Source organism: Terrapene carolina, unplaced genomic scaffold (genome assembly GCF_002925995.2).
Source record: "Terrapene carolina triunguis isolate 2854851 unplaced genomic scaffold, T_m_triunguis-2.0 Scaffold130, whole genome shotgun sequence".
Taxonomy (NCBI): domain Eukaryota; kingdom Metazoa; phylum Chordata; order Testudines; family Emydidae; genus Terrapene; species Terrapene triunguis.
In genome coordinates this window covers 5491940-5508558 of record NW_020664481.1, presented here as the reverse complement: position 1 = coordinate 5508558, position 16619 = coordinate 5491940, and the positions used below count along the sequence as shown (strand labels likewise).

The 16619-nt window shown below is 47.6% G+C and overlaps 1 protein-coding gene across 2 annotated transcripts in view; it reads right to left on the bottom strand.

Annotated features, from left to right (window-relative positions):
• The window catches only part of LOC112120222 (peroxidasin homolog), a 73129-nt gene that overhangs the window by 46918 nt on the left and 9592 nt on the right, over window positions 1-16619 (bottom strand). The gene's annotated exons all lie outside the window — the stretch shown is intronic.

Here is a 16619-nt window from a genome sequence, read left to right as displayed (position 1 = left end):
CAGGGTGCTTACCCCGGCGAGCCGCGTGCCGAACGTTGCCGACCCCTTATTTAGAGCATCATCCAAGGAAATATTTTTTCATCTGTTTGTGTGTGTGCGGTGAAATAGACATTTACCAACACAAATCTGATCCTTCCAGGCCTATTTACAAGTAACTCTTGAACCCAAGATGGGAAACCACTCATCTTGGCTGCTGAACTGCACTGCTCCTTCTGATGCATTCTGTTGACGTTCAGGACCTGGCACGTTTCACAGCAGCCACAGGCTACGTGAAGTTTACAGCACAACGGCTCGGACTGCAAATTTCACAGGCTGAGAAGTTTATTTTTGAAAGTGCTGCCCTGCATAGTGTGGATAGAAATGGAGAAGAGGGTGGGCAGTGGAACTACCTGCTGGGAGCTCCTTCATTGCAGAGAGCTGCTTTTCTGATGGTGTAGAAGAGAATGTTGCTTTTTGTCACAGTTTTGGCTCGCCATAGATTATACTGGGTTCTATTCAAAGTCTTGGTCCTAATTTTCCAGGATCTGCATAGAACTGACCCAGAGTAAGTTACAGAACCTCTCTCTCTAAGATGATGACACCACCTTCCAGGGTCTAGCTTACCAGAGTGGGACTTAGAGCTTTCTCCGCAACAGGAGCAAGGTCTGGCACCATTGCTGGGGAAGGCTAGAATGACCGCAAATCTCACAGCCTTCCCAAGGGAGTATAAAACTCACTTCTCTGACAGAGACAGGAAAAGAGGTGAAGGCGAAAGAGAGAGGGGAAGGAATAGCAGGAGCGGAAAGAGCAGAACAAGAGTTTAGAAATGCATTGGGAAAATAAAACCATGGCTCCAACTGCCAAAGGGGATGCAGGGAAAAAAAAAATCAGACTGCTGGTCTATTGGGAATTCAGGCTCTCAAGGCGGGTTCTTAATAGCACCTATGACTTCGGAGCACAAATATCATTGACAGTCAATGGACTTGCACCCCGACGTTACGTGGGTGCTTTTGGAAATCCGGCCTGTCGTCTCTTGGGAGCTGCCCAGATATTACATTATAAAAACATCAACAGATAAATCGGCAGGTAGCGAGGGGGACGGACAGACAGATAGAAAAGACTAATACAGACAGATACTGCAAGAGAGATCTCCACAGCTGGAAGCAATGGGTTCCATAGACGTGGCCTAGCCTGCTTTCCCCATGAGGACGCAGGGCAATGGCAAAGCCTTGGACCAGCCTACTCCGCTCCAACAGCCAGCCAAGCTGAAAGAGGAAGCAGCTCCTAAATACAGAGCAATTAGCTTCTCTGCTGATTGAACACTTGAGTGCCAGCACAAGGTGTCCAAGTAGCCCAGGAGAATAATGTTGTCTGTTTACCCACAGAATAAGTACAGCACAAGACAGCAGCAGTGCATCTTCGCAATCTTTCCCTGCACGTGGGCTTAATCCTGAGCAGGAGGGATCAGCTCCGACGGGAAGAAGGCAGGTCGGTCCCCATGGCTATGATGTCATTGCTAGGGAGGTGGACACCTGTCCACTACAACGAACATCAACAAGTCATTTCATGCAGGCTGCCAGGTAACCACCAGGTAGCAGGGGCAGAGCCTGTCTCGTGCGGTGTTTTGTACAGCCCCTAGCACCACAGGACCCTGATCTTGGCTGGGGTCTCTAGACACAAATGTAATAACCATGTGTTTGGAACTGGTATGACTTCAGCAGGTGATTTCAGAGTGAAACCCTCTGTATTTCCAAACTCTGCTGCTGTTTAAAACCTCAGCCCACCCCTTTTCAGCCTGACAGCTATTTGGCTGACTGTACTGATCCAGTCCTTGGCCTCGATCAAAGCAAAATAACCCCCTCTGTAAATGCAAACTGTACACACAGCACCAATGTATTTGTGTTTCTGTTACCCCATTGTTTAATGCACAAAAATCTGTGGAGAGTTTAAAAAGCAATTAGAAGCAGAACTATCTGATTCCTGCCACAGGCCCCCCTAATGCATGGAGGGGCCTGACCCCAACTCTCACACTTCCAATGCGCCCTGGAATGTACTCAAAAGTGAGGTTTTTTGCAGACAATTTATAAAGTACAACGTAATCTGCTGATCCGCCAATGCTGATCCAAGCACATTAGAGACAGGGAATAAAAATAACGACAGTTCTATTGGTCCTTAGTTGGTTACACATTGCAATAGCCCCTGAAAATACAAACTGGATGGAGAAAGGCCAGGATTTTTGGTTTTGTTTTGTTAATTTCAGATCCAAAAGATACAGCCGTTTCTAAGCAGGGCAGCGTGCTGCAAGGCAGTGGACCTCCTAACCAAGAAAGCTGCTCTCACAGAGATCAGTAGATAAGACAGCGATTCAGTGTCCTGCCAAGAGTTTAGGTCCCGATCCCACAAGCTGTTCCCTATGAACAGACCCCTGTGGAAGTCCATCCATGTAGAACAGCTTGCAAGATCCGGGCCATTCATGGTTTGCCAAGATGAGACCTAAAGGCTCGATCCTGGTTCCCCACTGAAGTCAATGACAAAACTCCCAAACTCCCACCAATTTCCATGGGGGCAGGAATCTCATACGAACAAGCTGAAACTAAAGTTTGCAGACAAGCATATGTAAGTAAATGTTCTAGAGGAGATAGGATTGGATCAAAGGAAAATAGTTAACTGTGTGTGCCTCAGTGACCCCTGTGGGAAAGGAAAGGAAATAAAAAGTATCAGAAAGTTTATTTGTTTGATACCTTATTGAGAAAGCACCATTGAGGATCTGGCCCTATGCCAGTTTGCACCAGCTGAGGATCTGGCCCAAAATATCTAAATTGGATCCTCAGTGACACAGGTCGTATTCCTGCAAAATTGGTTTGGGGTGCACAAGGAACAACCAATCAGGCCCATAGCTGTTAACAAGAATATTAAAAATCAAATTTCTTTTATGCTTTGCATCTGAAATTTTGTTCTCATTTGCTGAGCACAGCTGAAAAGTTACTTTAAATGATTCTTTTCTTTCTTTTTTGTAGAATTTACAATATTATCGCTATTTGATGATGGGAAAATAGTGAATGTGGATTTAACATGTGTACTTCTCTCTTCCCATTTGGCAAGCCATGGGCTACAATCAATATTACTTGCCTTTTTTATACTCCTCCCCCCGTTTATAGTAAATAAGCTGTGGGCATATTGGAGGGGGGAAATCAATTTAAAATAATAATATAAAAAGCATCACCCCAGAACAGCCTCAATTGTTGTACGTACTTGTGAGAAAGTTGGAGAAGTTACAACTGCATTTAAAAGTTATTTCAATGTGCGGCCAGAAATTCCTTCTTGCTGATAAAATGGTTTGGAATTGAGAGTTTCCAAACAAGAAAGAAACAAACAAACATTCTGGGGATTGAGTTAATCAGCTCTCAGTAGACCAACATTCTTTGATACAGGACTAGCACTATGTAGTACCTCAAATGGCTAGATAATTCAAGACAGAACCCTTTGGGTTCCTCTAACCCATCCCCCAAACACCTTTTATTCTGAAATCCAAAGGAAGGCCACAGAGGTCCCCATAATAGTATTTTGCTTTTATCTAGTGCATTCTATCCAAAAATTTCAAAGCACTTCACAAGGAAAGACAAGTAGCATCACCCCCATTTTTCAGACAGGGAAACTAAGGTACAAAGAGGTGCAATGCCCAAGGTCAAACACCATGCCAGTGGCCGAGCCAGGAATAGAACCCGTAATGCCAGATTCCTAGCCTAGCTCTGGACCATACCACCTTCCTGCGAAGCTTGCTGGAATTTTATTTCTCAGGCAAAGGCCTATTTTAAAGCAGTGGAGTCTATGACCTTCACAAATTCCAGCTACTGTACAATAATGCTGTCACATGGTCCCCAAAGCGCTAGACTGTAATACAGAGTGCCCACGGGGAGGACTCTGGGGAGAGCACACAAACTGGGTGGGCGGCATGGAACGCTCAGCACTGGTCTGCGGCCAGAAGGCATTTGGACTGAGGACCCCACATCCCAAGGAGGAGAGCCAGACAGGAAGTTTACACCCCAGGAATGTGCCAATTGTCTTGACAACACAGGGATCTAAAGGTTGAGCCCAATACAACCGGCTGGTGACCATCCTTAGCCAGGGCTGTAACAAACACATTTCACCAAAACAGGATTGAGAGGAGCAAAAGCAGGGAAGTTAACCTCTCATATGTGCAAATACAGACTTTCCATCGGGCATCCTAAATGCTTGGGACTTGTTAGTCTCCGCACCACCGCTCGTGACCTCACACTGCGGTAGATCTCCAGCTGACTTCAGTGAATTCCCATCTAAACAACTCCTGATTAATTGCCTGCATTTTGTGGAAGAGAATAAGAATTATGTTTTCTCTCCCCTCCTCCCCCAGGAATAAAGGCAGCATTGGCAATGACATTCCATTGACATAAGAGTTTCCTCCCAACCTTGTGACTCCATAATGGGAAACAGGTAAACACAACCCGAGCCATCTCGCGTCCCACAGGGGAAGGGGGGAAGTGTGTCATGGAGAAGTGACAGGACCAACCGTGCTGGAGCATTTGACACACATCATGGTTTGGTTTCTTGTTGAGAGCTCCAGAGAATTAAGCTCTGATATGAATTAGGAAAGCAGTGATGGGGAGCTCGCCAGGTGTAACTTCAGACAGCTGAGCAAGGAAGTCCTGGCACACGCCTGCTAGCTGGAATTTATGTGTGGGGAGTGGTGTGTCTGGCACATCACATTTAGTTAATTTAATGGACCAGAAGCCTAACAGCAAAGGTTAGCTAGATGGCCGGGGAACTGAGAACATAGAGGGAGATAGTCAAAGGCACAAAGACATCCAATTTTCATTCAGTCAATGGGAATTAGGCACTTAAAGCCCATCTCTGCCTTTCGAACCTCCTCCCCCACCGTAATTTCTATACAGGCGGGCTCCAATCCTGCATGTGACTTTAGCCCCAATTCCACAAAGCATAGAATATGCTTAATGTTAGACATATGCTTACGTCCCATCGACTTCAATGGGATTTAAATATGTGCTTAACTTTAAGCTAAATGCCTTGGTGCTTTGCTCACTCATGGCCTATAAGCAGGAAGGCTTCAACGGGTTCCACACGGGTGAAAGGGTCAATTTGGATGGAGTCACTTCCAGGATTGGGGCCAGATGATATGCTCTTTAGGGCAGGAGCAGTGTCTGCTTCTGAGTTTTGTGCAGAACCAAGCACACTGTTGGCATTCAAATGATGATTATGGAAGTGCCAGCTGTTAAGTTAAGGATGCCCTGAGTTCAGCCCTTAAAACAGGGATTCAAATGCTTTGTTACATATGAAGAATAAAGCACGTTCTCCCCAAAACGTATAGGTATGAAATGACATACTATATCTTACATTTATATAAGCATACGAGCTCTCATTAGAGCAGCAATCTTTCTTGATGAAATGCACAAGTGGGTTCTAAATTTGGAAACAGATGCAAAACACTAGATTTTGCTCACTTTGGAAACGCAGCCATCTCTGGAGTGAAAGGAAATGAACTACCATTATCTGCTTGCAGAAACTCAAGGCAACAGTTTGGAGCAGGAAGTGCAGAAGCAGCACATGTGCAACTGGAAGAGCAAAAGGGTTGAGTCATGCAGAGCATGATCCTCCTAGGGAGAATAAATCCATGATCCGAGATGAACACTTCTGCAATGCAAGCTCTTACACCCCACTCTGATGAGCACACGTCTTCTGTGCCAGAAGCACAGAGCCCTGTGACACTATGGTCCAGGGTCGTCACCGCTTCCTAACGTGCTTTGGCAAAACGAGGAATAGTTTTATTTGCCTGTTCGAAAAACTTGCAAAAAGCAAAAGTTTGCCATTTGCCCGGAGGTGTTTGCCCCACTTCTCATTCCTATCTATACATCTACCCTAGGTTTCTCTGTAGCATCCATGACCATAGCATCTAAGCACTGACTACATACCCAACGTTCCTTCTATTAGCAAACTCCCAGCCATTACAGGGTGTGCTGTCACTGCACAGTTAACCCAGGCTATTTGGGTGTTGTCCCTAACCCCCCACTCCCATTCACACACAAAATCCCTCACCCATGTTTGGAGGTGCTTTCAATGTGGGCTAGCTGGCCCGGCCAGGGAGAGGGTTAGACCCCGGGGCCACTTTCACTGTGGCTAGTAACCCACCTACCTCTCAAGTGCTGATCGTCCTCCAGTGCCTTCCCCCAATCCCCCATATGCCTAGAAAAACAGACAAGTTCTCACACAATTCACTGGGAAAGACTCAGAGCATCCCAGCTGACTTGCAATGCAAAGAACCCTGGGATATGCCCCCAGACATCCCAGCAACACACACGAGCGAGTGCACCACCACTGAGGACAAAATAACGTGGGTAGGGCTTTTCTCACACCCGTGCTAGGCTAACCCAGGTGCTGATCACCTGGGCTAACCTTGAAGTAAAGACATACTCAAGGGCACGGCCGGTGGGAATTGCAGAAACCTCTCACCTACAGCTCTCTGTTGCCTCATCTCCAGCTTCCTTGTTATTCCAGCTCAAGGCACCAGCTGTCAATGCACCTCAGCCTTGAGCTGCAAACCTGGCGATGATTCTACTTCCGGCCTCTTCTGAGGCTTACCAGCCATGACTATTATATCCAGCAGGCTTGTGAGGCCTGGGCTTAGGATGCAGGGCTTTTCCAGGTGCCTTTTTGTAGTGGCAGACTGAGCAGGCCTGAGACTGCAGGGGGGTCCTGGATGAATGGCTGCCCGGCATCTGTCTAGCAGCTGCCTTGGCCGAGGGGAGAAGCTGCAGCGGTGTGTCGGCCGCACGCACCAGAGGACCGGCGTGCCAGCTGGCTGGGGTGGGTGGGTGAAGCGAGTGGGAGGAAGGGAGGCTGAGGGCATGGGAGAGCTGCAGAACCAGCACAGCAGAGCTAAGTCTGCAACCCAATCCTTTGACTTTTGAGTCATCCTAGATGCGGCACGCAGCGGCTTGTCGAAGCGGGAGGGTTAAGGATATAAGGGAGGGATGGCACCGACAGGTCTAGAGCCTCAGAGCTAAGATGGGATCAAACGCATTAACTTTGAACCCAACTGCAATGCAGTCCCGGATCTTCTGCGGTGAAAGGCTAGTGCAAGTGAGGGGTTGTGCCAGCTTCCATGCCACCAAAGCACCTGTCTTCCCGATACTGGCGCTGGTCACGGAAATGGGCAGCGAGAAAGTGGGGGGGGACCCTCAAGACTCATTGTGCTGTGTTAAGGAGAACTCTGTCCACAAGCTCATAACCACAAGGCTGAAAGGCTCTGTATTTACCCAAGTTCGTTAACGATCAGCATGGGCCATGTAACAGGGGCCAGAAGAGCTAGGGCTGGGAGAGTGCCAGCTAGCTGACAGGCAGCCGACAGGACCTAAAAGCTCACCAAGGTGGAAAACTTAGGATAATCTTTCATTGCCGCTGCAGGACCCAACCGAGAATACTAGCCAAGGTCTGTCTAGGAGCATATTATGCTTGCAGCCTTTCAATAGTCTAACTTGGATTTGTTTCTTTTAAAGCACTGCAATTTATCAAACCTGCTTCAGGGAAAGAAAGCAAGGGGCTGGAGCCAGCAGGGAAATCTTACTCCAGCCCAAGCTGTTTAGAAGGCCCAAGAGACCCTCAGTATGTTTGCAGTGTGCTCCTTTCATGGCAGTTTCAAAGCCCACCTCCTTGTCTCACTCCCTGTTAGATTCTGAGTACAAAGGTTTCCTTAGCAGGGAGGGTTTACAGATGTCAGCTCGGATATTCCACAGCCACCCTGCCTGGAAAGAGACGCAAAGCAGAGACTTCGCCACACAATCTGCTGCCCTTCCTCTGCCAGCCTACAGGAAGGCCGTTTTTATGTATTTATTTATTTAACAGTGGGGGAGCAGCATTTAATTCTCCAGCTCACATTGCCTCTGGGCCTCGCACTGCATGCTCAGGACTCCTGCACATGGACCCTGACCCAGCCTCAAACCGTTGAGAATGTTTGCATCAAGCACATTAGCAAGAAACGAAAATCCAGAACAAATCTCACAGGGGGTTGGGTTTTTTTTTTAAAAAAGTCATTTTCTTTGTGATTTCAAAACCCATAAAGATGCATGGGGCAAAAATTTTCCCTGTAACAAGCCAAATTCCACAGCTTCTTTCAGTTTCGCTGCAGGAAACAGACTAAATAAATGACAAACACCCAAACTGTGTAGGGCTGCTGTCTCCCATTCTCTGTGGCACATTGCAATGTGACCACCACCACAGGATGCTACAATTAGAACTGTGCAAATATCTGATTTTTCTCTTCACGGGCAATTCTGAAAAAAATCAAAAAGGAAATCCATTCGCTCATTTCCGGTTGAACAAAATGTTTCAATTCAACAAAAACGGAAATGTGTTTTGATCACAACCATTTTTAAACGTTTTTGATTTTTTTTTTAAATGGGATTGAAGCAAAAAGACGTGTTGAAACAATCCGAAAAATCAAAACGTTTTGTTTCAAAAATGTCAACACGTTTCAATTCTTTTTTGAATTTTCTTTTCACATTTTTTTCCAGTGGAACAATCCAGTGAAACTGATACAAATACGTGAAACATTTCTGTGTCACCAAATCTGCAGTTTTTGTCCCCACCCCCAAAAAAAGTTTTGTATGAAAAAAATCCCACCCAGTTCTAGTTTAAGGTCAACCCCAAAAGATTCTCGCTCTGCTTTACTATCAGGCTGGTCCCATAGTAGGACAAGTTACAGTCTGGTTAAATATCAGGCCTGTGCATACCAATTTGGAATGATGGCAATCCCAAATGCTTTGGTGTCATGAAGGGGCAGAAACAGGAGTTAGTCACCCAACTCCCATTGACTTTCAAAGGGAATCGGGCACCTAACTGCCCTTTGTAAGCCTCCACTGGAATTCTTATCCCGTAGTCCCAGGACGCAATATCTGAATCAACAACGTAATTACTACACCTTGATTTTACCGCATGTATGCCATTCTTCCTGCTTAAAGCCCCAGCACAGAACTTCAATTGGTTTAAAGCATGTGCTTAAATGCTTTCCTGAAAACCTCATGTCAAATGTTGCTGTATACTTTTAAGACACACTTTTGTAAGGGTGCACAGGTGTAACAGAGCTCTGACCAATTAAACTTCCACCCTGACTTTGTTTGTTTCTTTGTTTTAAAAAGTCTGTTTCCAGTTGACTTATATAAACCTGTGAAATTCCACTGCAGCCAGAGGAAGGCATGGCTGTTGCAGCTTGATGGGAAAAACAGCCATATCGTGGGTGATTTGGTAAAAGGCCGTTGTCAGTTCGCAAAGTCAGTCACTCCTCTGCATCATCTGTGTGCGATGCCAGCAGACGCTGAACCTCGGACTGGCAGCCATAGGCGCCAACTTCCCCTCTTTTCCGTGGGTGCTCGACCCCGCCCCTGCCCCCATCCACACTCCACCCCTTCCATAAGGCCCCGCCCCCTCTTCCCCGCCCCCATTCCAACCCCTTCCCCAAAGTCCCTGCCCCAACTCTACCCCCATTCCAACTCCTTCCCCAAATCCCTGTCCCGGCCCCACCTCTTCCTCGCCTCCTCCCCATAGCACGCCATGTTCCTGCTCCTCCCCACCTCCCGGAGCATGCTAACTCTGCCAAACAGCTGTTTGGCGGCAGCCAGGCAGGAAGCGCTGGGAGGTAGGCAGAGGAGCGGGGACATGGCATGCTCACGGGAGGAGGATGTGGGGCGGGGGGTGAGCGGAGCATGGCTGTCGGTGGGTGCAGAGCACCCACTAATTTTTCCCCATGGGTGCTCAAGCTCCGGAGCGCCTATGCTGGCAGCACTAGAAGTAGGGGTCTCTGCCACTTGAACTAAAGGAGTAACGCCTTTCTTTGGTAGCAATACTACTCTTAAACCTCTCAGGTGGATCAGCCATTAGAGGGAGACATGACACACACTGTGCTCCTGTGTTGTGTGCATAACCTGAAAATCAGCTGTTGGATTCAAGAAATATTTATCCCAGGCTGCACTTCAGCCAGGAGAAATCAAAGCCCTTTTTAGCTTGCAACTTGTTCCAAGAGATTGGGCAGACAGAGGAAGACGCTGGAAGCAGCTGAAACATGGATGGACCCCTTCCTCAGCAAATCGTTGGATTTGTTGCTGGCCTGGGTTTATTTTTCCCATCTGAACGCTTTCCCGCTTAGTGCTGCCTGGATGCTGGTGAAGTTGCTTGTCAGCTACTCTCCACACAGTCTGGTTAGTCATTTTCTGCTGCTTCAGATGGCCACAGGGTGTTTTCTGGGCAAAATTTGCAAGCCCGTTCCTCTGTTTGATAGGAAGCAGTGAGCTGTAAGGTTGTCCCAGAGAGAAACTTGCATGTGCAGTTACAGGGCTTGCTCATATTTCTTTCAGCAACAGTAGCCTTGCCCAACTCTGGCAAATGGTTACATTGGCACCCCAATGCAAAAGTTTGTGTGTACACGTACACGGACATGCACGCAGAACCGTGCTGCCTAGAGGGCAGAGAAATCATTATCTTCTTTCCCTAAGCCAAGGACAATTCATTTGGGAGACTACCTAGCAGCACTTTCACTGAATGCTTGATCTTTTAATCACTAACATATTTCTAAAAAGTTTGCCCCGCCGAGCAACCTTTTCTCGGTAGGTGGTAGATATGAGGCTGCTACCAATCAAACAGATAAGAAGGCCAGTTCAGCCATCCTAGCCCTCTCCAGCTGGGCTGGACCACATGCCCTCATTTATTGGAGCCTGAAGCAGAACCCAAGGAATTAGGGACTGGAACAGCAGAACTTTTGTACATTTCACTGCCCTGTCTACTCACAAGTAGCTGGTCAGGCAGGTAGAGTAGATCTGCACGCAAGCCTACCAAAGTAAAGGTGAGGTGTGTGTTTCCAATTTTAGGCCTGCCAGCCTGCAGATTGTCCCTCTGAAAGTAGCTTGGCTGTCTCATTTTGCTTCCTGCCAAACATCTGTCCACATCGCAAAGCCATGACCTAATTTGGAATGAGTTGGTTTCTTTACTCGGGACAGCTCCAGGGCTGGAAGAGCAGGGAGCTCATCGCACCTAGATTGAGGTGATTTGGCAGGATTGTGTGGAAAAAGTCTGCGTGGCTTTGTGATAAGATGCACGCCTGTCTAAGGTCTCTCTGTCTCTACCTAGGCATTCATTCCACACTCCTCGCCCTATCTAAGCCCCTTGCAGAATGACACGAATCCACCATGTTGGCCTTTTCTCCTGATTGCTCTTGGTAGTTACATATCCCATGGTGCTCTTTGCAAGATTAGGAATATTGGTCCTGGTGTTCTAGACAAGTAATAGCTTCAGCAATTACATTTCACCTACCTTAATTTACCAGTCACTTTAATTGGATAGGTATTGCCTCTTTGTTTCCTGTCCTTTTCATTGCTGCATTTTATTGCTGGCCTAGTATCACAGCTGCCCCATACCAGCACAGATGTAGCTGAATTTCAGCAGTACAGAAAGTGCAGTGATTATTGCATGGGATCCGCAAGCACATTGTATATGACCTTCTGAAAGGTGCTATATAAAATCAATACATCATCCTAATAGCGCCCGCCCACCCGTTGCCTGATTTCCAGCTAGCCTGACGAGTCCCTCGCTTCCAGGAGGATTACATTCAGCTGCAATTTAATTTTAACTCTGGGAAAGGGGGGAAGCGAGAGAGTGACCCATCGCCATGCCTGGGGGGTTGAAGTTTTAGTTGGCCTGGGAGCGGAGCAGACAGAGTTGTTGGAACGTATAATGTGCCTGAGCTAGATGGGCACGTACAGCCCAAGTTCTCTTCCAGTCCATTGGACTCAACCCAGCTCTGCTGCCAGGGATCAACACACAGCAGACTGACTGCATCAGCTTTGCACAGCCTATGCCATCGGGAGAAGGAAAGAAATCCTGATTTAGAGGTTCTTGGAGGGTGGGACTAGGGACAACATGTGCCCGTTTTATCACCACCTGTGCCTGAGAACTCCTGTTGTTGTGGTGAAGCCTCTAATTTATTTTACCACATGCTCCCCACGAAGACCTGCAGTATGGCCAATTCCACCGCTGAGGGGTGGCACACAGCTCTGTTCCCCAACCCGTCAGGACAAGTTATTGTGGCAATATCGCATGTCACCATAAAGCCTCCTATGACCACTGCTTACTACTCTAATTATAATTGTCCCACTGCCACCTTGTCCTTCCCACACCTGTTTGCTGTAACCAGCCGTTGTCTTTTGCCAGACTAGAAGCTCTTTGGACCAGGGACTGCCCCTTCATTAGGTGTCTCTACAATGGGTGCCCCAGACATTCAGGGCCGGCTCCAGGCACCAGCCGAGCAAGCTGGTGCTTGGGGCGGCAGCTTGTAGGAGGCGGCATTCCGCCCAATCCTAGGGCGCCACGGCCACTTTTTTTTTTTTTGGTTCTGCTCCGGCCGCCCTGTAGGGGGCAGCGGCGCGGAGGACAGGAGCGCCCTGAAGCAAGCCCGGCAGGGCAGCCCGCGTCCTTCCCTCCCAGCCGACCGGAGCGGTGCAGAGCCCTCCCGGCAGGGGGCACAGCGGGAGGGGCTGCGTGGCAGCGCCCCGCTGAAGCCCTGGCCGCCCCCCTTCTCTTTCTGCCCCCGCTCCCTCCTCCTCCCCCCGCTAGCTGGGGCACATCTGCAGGGCAGGGAGTCCCCCTGCACCCACGCTCCGGCCGTGCTGCAGGGTTTTTTTTTTTTGCTTGGGGTGGCCAGAAAGCCAGAGCCGGCCTTGCAGACATTAATTGGGGTTCTAGATGCTCCAACAAATAATAGGATAGCATTGAGAGCTATTGTGGGTATCTCACAAGTAGTGGCATGTGACGGGTGTGAAATTAATCGGTGCCCAATTACAGGTCCTCAAGCACAGAGCTGGATTACCAGCATTCTCCATGCAGCACTGAAATCTGGCGCACTGGTAGAGCTGAATAGAAGAAGCTTCCACAGTACCTACGCTGGCGCCAAGCAATGCCAGCTCTTCTTAGTAAGGCCAAGGACTAGAACAGCGCAGGTCAGAACTCAGGACAACCAAGCTCTGCGTAAGGTGGGACGTGACCTTGCACTGCGTTTGGCTCTGGCTATCAGAGCTCACTTCCTCCAACCCTGTCATTCACACAATTGATCCACCTATCCAGGGCTATTAAGAGCCCAGAAACCTAAGCCAACTACTCAGCTCCAGTTCCCATTAGGAACAGGCCTGGGTAAATAGCTACATGGTACCAGCACGAACAGGAGTCTATCCATTGACTTCACTGGCCTTTGGATAAGATCCTAGGATATATAAATATTTAATGATTGCATCATGTTAATTCCAAACATACTAGCTCCCAATGCTCCACAAAGGGGGAAGCATGTGGCAGATTGCTTGATTTTTCTGACCGAGGCAAACACACACACTGTAACACTGTCTTATCTTGCCAGGATCTCCCTCATCCAATGTACAACAGGCTTCTTGGCTGGGCTAGATAACAGAAGATCTTATATTAAAGTATAAACAAGATGGCTCAATTAAGCAAAAGCAGCCCCATGACAATACTTTCCACTGAGTGCAATTGAACTGGAACGAGAACGAACAACTTCTCTTGCTTAGCACAGAGCAGTTAACACATAGGAATAAAAAATTACACTCTCGTGATTTTGTATTTGTATTACAGCAGTGCCTACAGAGTCCAACCAAGATCGGGGCCCCATTGTGCTGGCTGCGGTGCAGATGAAGTCCCTGGCCCCCAAAATTTACCATCTGTAGAGATAAAACAAAGGGCCAGAGAAAGGAATCAGATTATCCCCCTTTTACAAGATAGGGATTGAGGCAGAGAGAGATTAATAGTGAACTCAAGAGAACTGAGCTCAGTGGTCCAGTGGCTAGGAGACTGAACTGGGAGTCAGAAAAGTTGGGCTGTATTCCTGGTTCTGCTAGTGACCTGCCTTGTGGCCCGTGGTGAAATCTCTGTGCCTCTTCCCATTCCTTGTCGTTATAGACTAAGCTCTTGGGGGCAGGGACGGTCTCTCAGGGCATGTTTATACAGTACACTGCACATTGGGGCCTCTGCTACCAGACTGAATCCCAGTCCAGTAACCTAACGATTTATTTACAGTAAAGATGGGAGAAAGCCCCAACTATCAGATCCAAATTTTGGAGGAAGTTCGAAGGGTCTGTTTGAATCCAGGGCTTTTGGTTTGGCTCATTAGAGAGTTAAAACTCGGCTGGAAAACCTGGACCCTGATCCAAACTTTGTCCAAGTGCTGGGATCCCAGGTTTTTGGTCCGACCCATGTCTTCTAAGTAATATACATAAGGCTTACTCAGTCAAAATCTGCTGTTTCCACCTCAGGGTGAAATGATAGCCAGACACTGGGATGTTCTTTGCATTACAACAATGAGAGCTGGTATTAAACAACTCAGAAATATGTATTTAAACTTTCCATAACATGCCAACAAGCGAACCCAGGGCCTGCTGCAAGGTGCAGGCTGCAGCTCATCCTCTGCAGTGCGGTCATCTCACCTTCCAAGGTGGAGGGTGACGGTTGCTGCCTGCAGCCACATCCCACGTCCTTATACAACCACACACACACTCCTGCTGCCAGCCCTCGACCGAAATCCTCCCAGTGGTACGTTACTCTCTGTGGGAGGAGGGGTTGGATGAAGGATTTGAGGACTTGTTTCTAGCCAAGACTGCCCACCCTAAAAGCTTCCTAGCACTTGTAGGGCACTTCACATTTACAAGCATCTCCACAACACGGTGAGCGGTACTTAAATGGCGATTCCTGCTCCCACTTTGCAGATGAGGAAACTAAGGCAGAGAGGTTAAGGGACTTTCCAAAGGCCACACTACAAATCAGTGGCACAGCCAGAAAGAGCTAGTTCTAGCTCCCAAACCTGTACCAATAGCCTCTTGTTACAACACAGTCAAGAAGAACAAGGAGTTCGGTGTTGACTTCACCCCTTATGCAGGACCTGCTGTGGACAACACCTGCCCCATACTCTGATTGTGTTTGCTCAACTGATTGCATCTGCAAAAGCCATCTTGCAAAATGGGCACTGAGGCCCCAGCTATGCAACTGCCAAGCAAAAGTCTGGGGTTTGCATGCTTACCCATGTCTAGCAGATGGCTACCAACCAAGCAGAAAGCACTTAAAAATCCCCAGCCAGACCCCCACCTCCAAATCATGAGATTAGTTAAAAATCATGAGATTGTTCAAAAAAAATACATTTCAGATTCATTTTATTTGTCTGCTGGTTTCTGAGCCTTTAGAATACATTTTCTTCACGGGTTCCAGATTTTTCATGCAACCATGAGGACTAGAAACTTAAAAAACAACAAAAAAAAGAAGAAGTAGAGATTCATAGAATCATAGAAATGTGGGGCCTGGATTCTCAGGCAATCCCTTGATTCTACGAGATGGGGTTGTAGGAAAGATGCAAGTACCAGTTGCGAGACTCTCAATAAAATCATGAGAGTTGGTTGATGTCCATAATCCAAGGCTGGCTGAAAACCTCTTTCCTTTCCACCTGGTTTGCTCTGGCTCAGAACCTCTAGAGGAAGGTTTCTGCAGGATGCATGTGGTTTGGAACAAACCAAGTCAATAATGAAGTGGTTCTTTCTGATAAAGACACTAGGCACTAAGAACACAGGCAGCCTCCCCTCACAAACTAAACTGAAATCCTTTTTGCATGGATCTTTCTGCCACAATCCTTTCACTACCCTGGTTCTCTAGATTGGAGAGTTTAGGCTTCTCAAGAGGCCAGACTGGGAATCTGATTGAGGTTTTCTTTTTAAGTTTAGATCCAAGAACACAAAAACCTGGCCACAAAGTCATTCTGAAAAATGCACTTGGAGCTTTCCTCCTGGTATTCATTACAACTACAACAAAGGCTTCTATAATTTCCTTTAATTCAAGTACGGAGGGGGAGGTTGTTAGTGGATGGTTCAGTAGCAAATCTTGCTGAAGGCTCTAATAAACCGATGGGTATTGTCAGAGGCCAAAGAATATGGAGTCCCCGTTCCTGAATGTTATAAACTAGCAAGCCCCAGAACGACGCTTCAAGTACAAAAGGTCAAATATTAATAGGAACCAGAGATCTCTACAATGCAAAACATGCGCTGTTACAATAAAGGCCCCCCAAACCAAACTAAGGTCAGTCCTACCCAGTGGAACAAGTAGCAAGGTCTATTCTGGCTCAGAGGTAAGAATATAGTGACGGGATTGTGGTCTGCTCGAATTCCCACCGGCACTAGGAGCAGCAATGGGGAATGCTAGAGTTGGAGTGAGCACCAGCAGCTCGGCAGAACACACTTATTTTAGTGCAGCTAGTGAAGGCAAAGATAGTATGTGGATATTGGTTCTTCATCTCACACTAGGGTTACAGAATATCACAGAGTAACTGGAGGGTAACCACCCAAGAGTGGTATGTGCACAGGGTATCCTGGTCTTCAGCTGTGTAGCTGAGGCAGGCAAGGGGGGGAAAAAAGATAGCTTTAAGCCACTGCTCTGTTCGTCTGTTCCTGGGTCAGCCAAGGCCAAAACTGTCCTTAGGGGCTTCTCTAAGCTCTACTGGCTGTACGTGTCCTAGGCAGCTGGCAAGATGCACCACGAGAAAAGACAGTTTCATTGCTCAAATG